We start from the raw sequence: 8,678 nt of genomic DNA on the forward strand, positions 1-8,678 counted from the left end.
CTGCGATTTACTTACTCCAGTTATTAAAGAGCTAAACGGAGACATGGACTCTCAACTGTAGTCAGCTTTTTCTTGGCATGTGATTCACAATGACTTTAACTTTATAGCTTGATGTCAACTCATTCTTACTTATTGTGTATAAGTCTGAAGCTTAATAGATTTCATATCCAATTTTTATGGCAATTAGCATTTTTGACAGTCTTAAGGTGTGAACCTGTCATCTTTGCTGGTAGAAAATGGGCAATTGCAGTCTTTGATCTCAGCTGGAGAAAATGCCAGGATATTATGATAGAGATGACATCATCATGGAGGAAGAGGTTAGGACTACTAGATTTTCATTTCTTGTCCTTGAGATGATGCAGAATCTTGACAAATTATGTCTTGATCAATGTTGTGCTTGCAGCCCATTTCAGTTGTTTTTCAAGTTGGAGCACATGGTTTTGGCCTGCTAGATCCTGGTTCAGAAACAAACAGTGCAAGTTCTCTAGAAACCATAAGCAGGTGACACTTGATGTTTATGTTCTTTGATTCTATATAGGTTGAAAAAGGTGCTAAAGTGGACCTGCCCTTTTGGCTTGCTCATGAGTTGTACTTGAGACAAGCAGTATCGATTAGTGTTCCTGCCTGTTTTAGCCAGGAGTAGGTTCCATTTTTTGCTTACTGCTCAAAAATTCGATCTGTATGAATTCTGCATGCATGTCATGAGCATGACAAAGACCTAGATTCAGCTGAGAAGAAGTAGGGGAAGTGAAGCGGGAGGAATAAGGGAAGCTGTTGATCCCATAATACTAAAATTTCAGGATACCACATATCTCTTTATAAAAAGATTGTGGCATCTTGTCTTTGGATGTCCTTGAGGACTCCACTTCCACATCATCAGCCATTTGGGTACCCCTCCATGATACCTTAAGAACAAAACTTAGCAAATCAGCAATTTTTGTTATGCTGGATTTTGTACATTGTTGAAAATTGAAATGATTATAACTTTTTCGGTGCCTCCCCTGCACCAACCCCCAAACCACCTCTAATTGTAGGGCGCCCTATCATGAGTGCTTTAGAGATCTTTTATTTGCAAATTGTGTACCTTGATGTCACAGAACCAGGAAGGAAATCCAGGCTGATGCAGCATGCGTGGATTTGAGGATCCGTTGCCCCTACTTTTATGAATTGGGATGCTAGATTGCCCCCCTGTAAGTTCTCTAATCTATAACTAGCCAGACAGATTATTACAGTAGCCTCTGTAGGAACACTTGTTTTGCGAAAGTTTTGGATCTTCAAGCATGTTATGGGAGAAGGGATAAAGATGCAACTAATAGGAAGACGGTTGAATTTCTTTATAAATTTTATTCTTTATTACGTTTTTACTCCATCAATAATGCTTCAGTGCATTTCTTTATATCCAGAACAGGTACCTTCTTTAATGCATCTATGCAAAATCCAAATTAAAATCATGCTGTACCATCTCATTTATATAATTTTGTATGCTTCCATATTCATGTGACAGATTGGTTTGTAGCTTGTTAGATTGATATATCTATCATAGTTAGGGATCTTGATGATAAATATCTAATAGAATAGCAACAAGGTGCGACAGTTGACAGATAGAAAAGAATTAGATTGAGGTTTAGTATATGTTTTTGACTCGCTCCAGCAGGAAAGTGTCTTATAAGGATTGAAGCTTAGGAAACCTGTAATATAAAGCTCAAATTGCTGAATGATATGGTTAGTGTGAGAAGATTTATAGAGCCCATTGCAAATAAATGTGACATTTTACAGAATCAGAAAGAAGATGGAGTCAGACTGATTTCATGCCTATGTTTAGGGTTGAAAATGAATTGAATATGGATCAGATGCTGGCAAATCCATATTTATTCAGAGGGTAGTAATACAGATATTGGAATTAAAGGGATACTAGAATTTTTTTATATTTATTTTAAACAGATATGAATTGGATATTAATCATGTCCATGTTTGTTCTAAATAGATGCGGATGTAACGTTGAATTTCATTTAGGATACAGAAATGAAGGAGTTGCATTTGCATTATTTGGCAACAACTTGAGCAAGTTATATATGTGAAAGCTGAATTAGATCATAAAATCTAGACATATATCTCTTCTCAAAGAAGGAGAGCAACAAGAACCTTGTTTGGAGAATTCAGATAATTAAAAGCCCTGTTGGTGGTCGTCATGAACATGTGCTCATCAATGTCAATGTTAGAGGAGTCCCTATGCACATTTCCACTTAGAAAGGGTTTATTTTTTCATGAATATGTTAAGTACCTGGATATCCAAATCTAAAAATCTTGAAAAAAGGATATCCAGATATTTGAATCTGAATGCAGAAAAACTTATAATCTTTATCCGTATCAATATACGACAAATTTTCTATCTTTTTATCCCTGTGCCAGATATAGTTTTTATATCTGAATGAGACCTGATATGCATTTCAATTAAGACCAGATCTGTTTTTAACGGACCCACTTTCAGCTATGTTGTCCTGTCTGCTACTAATGATGCCAAGTGATTCAATTTGCAGATATTAGTGCTATTCTATTTCAGAAGGGTCTTGTATCAGTAATTGAGTTTCAATCCAAACATGGGTTTATTTGCTGGTCTAACTATTGATAATGAAAATACTTATGATTTGCCAAACTCTTTACTTTGTAATTATGCTGAAACTAGCAATTTTCTTTAAAGAATTTCTATTCCCTATGATCAAGCTGTCAGTCTGGATTGATGAGATTGATTTTTAATTAAAAGAAATAGAAAGAACTAGTCTTCTCAGTTGCATGAAAGTCTATAATCTCTCAGGCTCTGCTGTGGACAGGGTTAGCGACAAAAGTATCGGATCCTTCCTTCATTATGCATTCACCCATAGATTCAAGGAGATATTGAGCAAGTCACATAGTGCTTCTGTTGCGACCGTCCCCAAATTCTTGACACGTCTTAGTGTCTTACAGAGGAAGAATCCCAATGTGAGCTTCTGTTCTTTGAACAACCGTCCGGGTTTATTTCCTAATCATTGATGTGACATTGATATTTTGATTTTTCTTTTTTTTGCCTGTTGGAAGTGTTCGAAGCTGCTCGGCATTCAAGAAATGGCAGCTAGGTGGATCAAGATTAGAGAAGGCATCCATTCTTAGTACGAAAAGGAAGACAACCATGCCAACTTGCCCATCGACTCCATGACTAGGTTTGTCAAGTTTGACAGTTCCCCTCGCTACTGTTTCCTGGAAGGGTTCCTCATTCTTGAATCATGAGAGCAGAAGGATGATCTTTTAGTGGTTGTTGTAATACAAAGTAGTTTAAACTGGCTTATTGTGGTTTCTAGATGCCGTAGCAACTACCCTAAGACAATCCAAGTAAGATTGTCTTTGATATGCTGGTTAAAATTTAGTAGTAACAGACTACAAGATCTCAAATACTATTGTGGCCCCAGCATATTTTTTACATAAAAAAGTAGAGGCTTGTGTTTCTTGTTTGTGATGAAATTCTGCATCCTACTGAAACAACAAAATGGTACAATTAAATTGATAGGATAGCAAACAAAACATCCTACTAAATTTGACTATTAATATTATAGAGATATGCTAGTTCAAGTAGAAATCCCCAAAGATTCAGCAAGGAACTAAATGTAGGTCATCCATTTGGAAGTCCGCATGCGACAATGTGGCAATGGATGAGCTGATATGGTTAACATGCAACAATCCATGAACCTGGAGATCCAAAAGTACCAATCAATGTCCATAAGTAGAAGTCAATTGTCACAAATAGGAATATAGATTTTACATAGATGCCTAATCACCTATGCATATCGCTATTAAAGAACATTGCTTTGCCACGTATAAAATCTCGCCAAGGCAACACGGACAGCACATTCAGATAGCAGCATAGAAATTCCTATACCTTCATCCTGAAGCTTGGTCCAATTGTATCGCTAGGCCGAAAACATCCTACTAAGAGGTAATGTGGCAATGCCAATTATTTCAAAATGTCCATCCTACTGAAGTTGAAAAAAAATTCTGATTTATGGAAAGCACCCCAACAAATCAATACATTGTATCCAACAGGGGCATCTGTCAAGTGCATTAGGAATCCTTCCCTCCCGAGAGAGTTCATAAACATCTTTTTTTTGATAAGAAAGGCAGAGCATAACTATTAATATCTACAGAACGTTGAAACATACAAGGATTAGAGACAGTAGAAACAAAGGATAGTAACTCATGAGGAGTTTCATTCCACAAGGAGTCTCGAGCAGAAATGCTGCCTTCAGACAACCAATATACGGCTTGATTTGTTTCTCTGTAGATGTGCTGAACTTTGGAAGATCTAGCATGTTGAAGAAGGAAACAGTATTCAAGATTGAGTTTGACTTATCAGGTGGCTTTTTGAGCCAATTAATAACAACTGAAGTGTCCCATTTTCACTTCACTGTCCAGCAAAGCCCCAACGGAGAACGTAGCTCTTAAGCCTTCCCAGACAGCAAGGAACTCAGCAGAGACAGCAGGGTCAGAGTGAAAGCCACAGCTAGAATGGGAGGAAAAGAGTTGAAAGCACCACAGAAAATAAGTTTGAAGGCAGAAGCTGGCAGGGGTGTCCTAGAAAGGAAGAAAGAGGTTGAAGAAGAAAGCTTAAACCCAAAAAATATTTTGGTTTCCAAGTTAGTAGAAGCTAGGATTTCAGTCTAGCCAGGGTCCATGATGATGGTAGAAACTTCCGAGTTCATAAACATTTTGGCTACACGTATTTCTTAAGTGCATATAGACGATGCACTTAAGAATCACAACTCTAATGCCATCAAACACATACACACACACATAGATATATATATATTTAAGTAATTCACTTGAGTCCCAGAATCACAACTCTAATGCCATCAAACATCCCCATGTACCAGTCGAGTGCCCAACACAAGTTCTTCCATATGTCATACAATTTATCTCTAAGAGCGCGATGATCAAAAAGTCTTATGAGATGTTATTATTACACGAAACCTGATCCACTCCATCGGTGATGAAACCAAATTTCCCTTTCAGTAAATCAGGATACCGGCCAAATCATTTACTTGAAGCCCAACAATGGTGGTCCTTGAACCCTTCTGGGTGGAGAACATTCATCATGTCTATTACCGAAAATATATGCAGATATATTTCAAACTTCCAATTTTCCCATAGTAAATAAACTACAAGAGCTTTTATGCATTTTTCTACTTCATCGAGGTTTGCGATCTCCACGTCCCTCAAGAACATGGCCGCTGTGCTCACCTTCATGGCTTCCTCCCTCATGCCGGTAACCTGTAGGTATTGTTCCACGGCGAAAAGAAAGTTATCCACCTCCTTCGCGGACCGTCGTCCGCAGAACTCCTGTGGCTTGGGAACATCAAGCTTCTGCAGGGGGCGCGTAGCCTCTCTTGCGACCTCCATTGTTAATGGAGAAGAGGATATGCCTGTGGTGGTACTCTCCTTTAAAAGGTCAACCACCTGATTTTGGAGAGCCTTCACCATGATCTCCAACTCCTCGTTACGCCGCAGCACTTCCTTATAGCGCCGCTCCATATCGAAGGAAATCTGGTTCAGCTGAGCGGCGATTTCACCTCGGAGGGTTGCATCCCTACCCTCAAGGTCCTCCATCCGCCCTTCAACCTCAGCTATTTGGGCCTCGCACCTCCGTAATCGATTGTCGGCGGAGATAACCGGAGATGCAATACGTAACCCATACAGGGAATCATCAACTGGATGTGCTACACCCATTGCTGTGCCTCCTCCTGAGGCTGGATTGGGATCCACGGTCGAGGATGATGCGTCCGCCATTCCCACCATGGAAGTTACTGTTGAGGACCTTTCTTCCTCGACCATGGATCCCTATCCAGCCTCAGGAGGAGGTACGGTGATATGTGGAACACATCCAGTTGATGATTTCCTGCATGGTTTACGTATTGCATCTCTAGTTATCTCCACCGACAATCGATTACGGAGGTGCGAGGCCCAAATAGCTGAGGATGAAGGGCGGATGGAGGACCTTGAGGGTAGGGACGCAACCCTCCGAGGTGAGATCGCCACTCAGCTAAACCAGATTTCCTTCGATATGGATCGGCGCTATAAGGAAGTGCTACGGGTACTATCAGGTCCGCGTGGCGGAGGACATTGAGAAGACTGCATGTGTGACAAGGTACGGGAGCTTCGAGTACCTTGTCATGCCTTTTGGCCTCATCAACGTACCAGCAACTTTCTGTGCTTTGATGTAGCATGTACTCCATGACTTCATTGATAAATTTGTGGTAGTATACTTGGATGACATTGTTGTGTACAGCCAGACGTTGGATGAGCATGTGGCGCACCTGAGGCACGTCTTCTCCTCCTTACGGCAGCACCAGCTCTTTGTTAAAAGGGAAAAGTGTGTGTTTGCACAGCGGAGGGTGCCGCTCCTCGGAAACATCATTGGGGATGGAAGGTCTTGACGGATCCCTCGAAAATTTCAGCCATAGCCGAGTGGGAGGTACCTACACGAGTTACACACTTACGCTCTTTTCTTGGCTTGGTAAATTACTATAGGAGGTTCATCATCGGATATTCGAAGTTAGGTGCCCCACTGACGGATTTATTAAAGAAGGATCGACCATGGCAGTGGTCAAACCAATGTCAGGAGGCATTTGATCGTCTCAAGCAGGCGGTCATGGTGGAGCCGGTCCTCATGCTACCGGACTTTTCCACTTGTTTTGAAGTCCACATCGACGCATCGGATTTTGCCGTTGGAGGGGTGCTCATGCAGGAAGGGCACCCAGTGGCATACGAGAGTTGAAAGTTGAACGACACCGAGCGCAGGTATATGGTTCATGAAAAGGAGATGACAGCAATTGTGCATTGTCTTCGAACCTGGCGTCATTGCCTACTCGGATCTAAGTTTGTTGTGTGCATTAATAACGTGGCCATAAGCTACTTTCAGACCCAGCCAAAGCTCACCCCCAAGCAGGCGAGATGGCAGCAATTTCTCACTGAATTCGATTTCGACATCGAGTACAAGCCGGGCCGAACTAATTCGGTCCCTGATGCCTTGAGTAGGAAGGTACAGTTGGCTGCGGTTTCTTCCTTTTTCGAACCAGCAGGTAACCCAATGGAGAGGGTCAAAATCGAGATGGAGAAGGATCCATGAACTCATCAAAGACGGCAAGGCGCGACGTTTCTGGACCGAAGGAGGGTTGATATTGACACGAGGGCGACGTGTCTATGTGCCTTCAGGTGGAGGGCTGAGGTGCGAGGTGTTGCGAGAACACCATGATTCTATGTGGGCGGGACACCAGGGGGTGGATCGGACCCAAGCTCTTATAGAACATAACTACTATTGGCCAAAGATATGGGATGACATCGAGGAGTACGTTCGCACTTGTCTGCTATGCCAACAAGACAAGGTCGAACATCGACGGCCTGCGGGGTTGTTGGAACCATTACCTATACCAAAGCATCCGTGGAAGAGTGTCCCCATGGACTTCATCATCGGACTACCTCCGGTGGATGGGAATAGCTCTATCATGGTCGCGGTGGATCACTTCTCGAAGTATGGAGTCTTCATTCCAGCACCTACTACTTGCCATGCGGAGGACGTGGTGCGGTTGTTCTTCACATATGTGGTGAAATATTGGGGAATATCATGGAGCATCGTTTCCGATCGCGATGCTCGCTTCACGGGAAGATTCTGGACAGAGTTATTTTGGATACTCGGAACGGAGCTGAAGATGTCCACGGCCTACCACCCTCAAACTGATGGCCAAACAGAGCGAACCAATGCATTATTGGAGATGTATTTGAGGCACTATGTGAGTGCCAACCAGTGGGATTGGGTGCGACTCTTGAACCAAGCCCAATTCAGCTACAACTTACAGCGATCGGAGTCGACGGGTAAATCACCGTTTGAGGTGATTACAGGGCTACAACCAGACACTCCGGAAAGTATCGCAGTGGACTGCATGGAGTTAGATATATGCCCTAGAAGCCAATTTGGCTGACACATTGTTGATTCTAGGGACATAATTTTGTACTTGACTATTTATTATTGAATAAATAAAAGGCATCTTTTCATTCATATTGTTTATGTGTCTATGAATCGTCCAAGAAATTAATAAGATGATGATACATATTCTCAAGAGTTGAGAATTTGAGCCATGTATCATTGGTGATTAGTTTCTAAATGCTCTTGATCAATGGATCATCACGAGGACGGTGATCGATCCGATCAGTACACAGATCACTTTTCTTCTGGATGGACGAGACTTGAGTCCACAGTGTAGGGACACTAAAGTGATAGTGCAGGTGCTTGTTAGAGAACAAGGGTACTGAGCGTGACCAAGACAAGAAGTCACTTGGATGTCTATCCACTCGTCAGTGACTTGCTTGATGTTGCAGTAGTGTGACTGGTCCTTTGACCTGCGGTGCTTCGGCTACTCACAGTGAGGTTATTGTAGTTTGACTGCACACATACATGGTCTCTAGCCATATGGGTCCATGCAGTGTAGATTGGCTGCAGTAAGTTTACTGTAGGAGTAGGGTATGCACCTATATGGAATCTATCGACCTTGATAGATAAGGAGAGATCCTATGTGATTTATAAGACTGAGTTCGTAAGACCTCGGCCGGGGCAGTATGCACAGTGGAGAAAGAGTTTTCCACTCTCGAACTTAAGTCGA

General features: G+C 42.0%; 1 pseudogene; it reads left to right on the forward strand.

The window, feature by feature from the left end:
• The first annotated feature begins 272 nt into the window (after positions 1-272).
• On the forward strand, positions 273-3,190 carry LOC120106500 (annotated as a pseudogene).
• The last annotated feature ends 5,488 nt before the right edge of the window (positions 3,191-8,678 follow it).

This window comes from Phoenix dactylifera, unplaced genomic scaffold (genome assembly GCF_009389715.1).
Source record: "Phoenix dactylifera cultivar Barhee BC4 unplaced genomic scaffold, palm_55x_up_171113_PBpolish2nd_filt_p 000547F, whole genome shotgun sequence".
Lineage (NCBI taxonomy): Eukaryota > Viridiplantae > Streptophyta > Magnoliopsida > Arecales > Arecaceae > Phoenix > Phoenix dactylifera.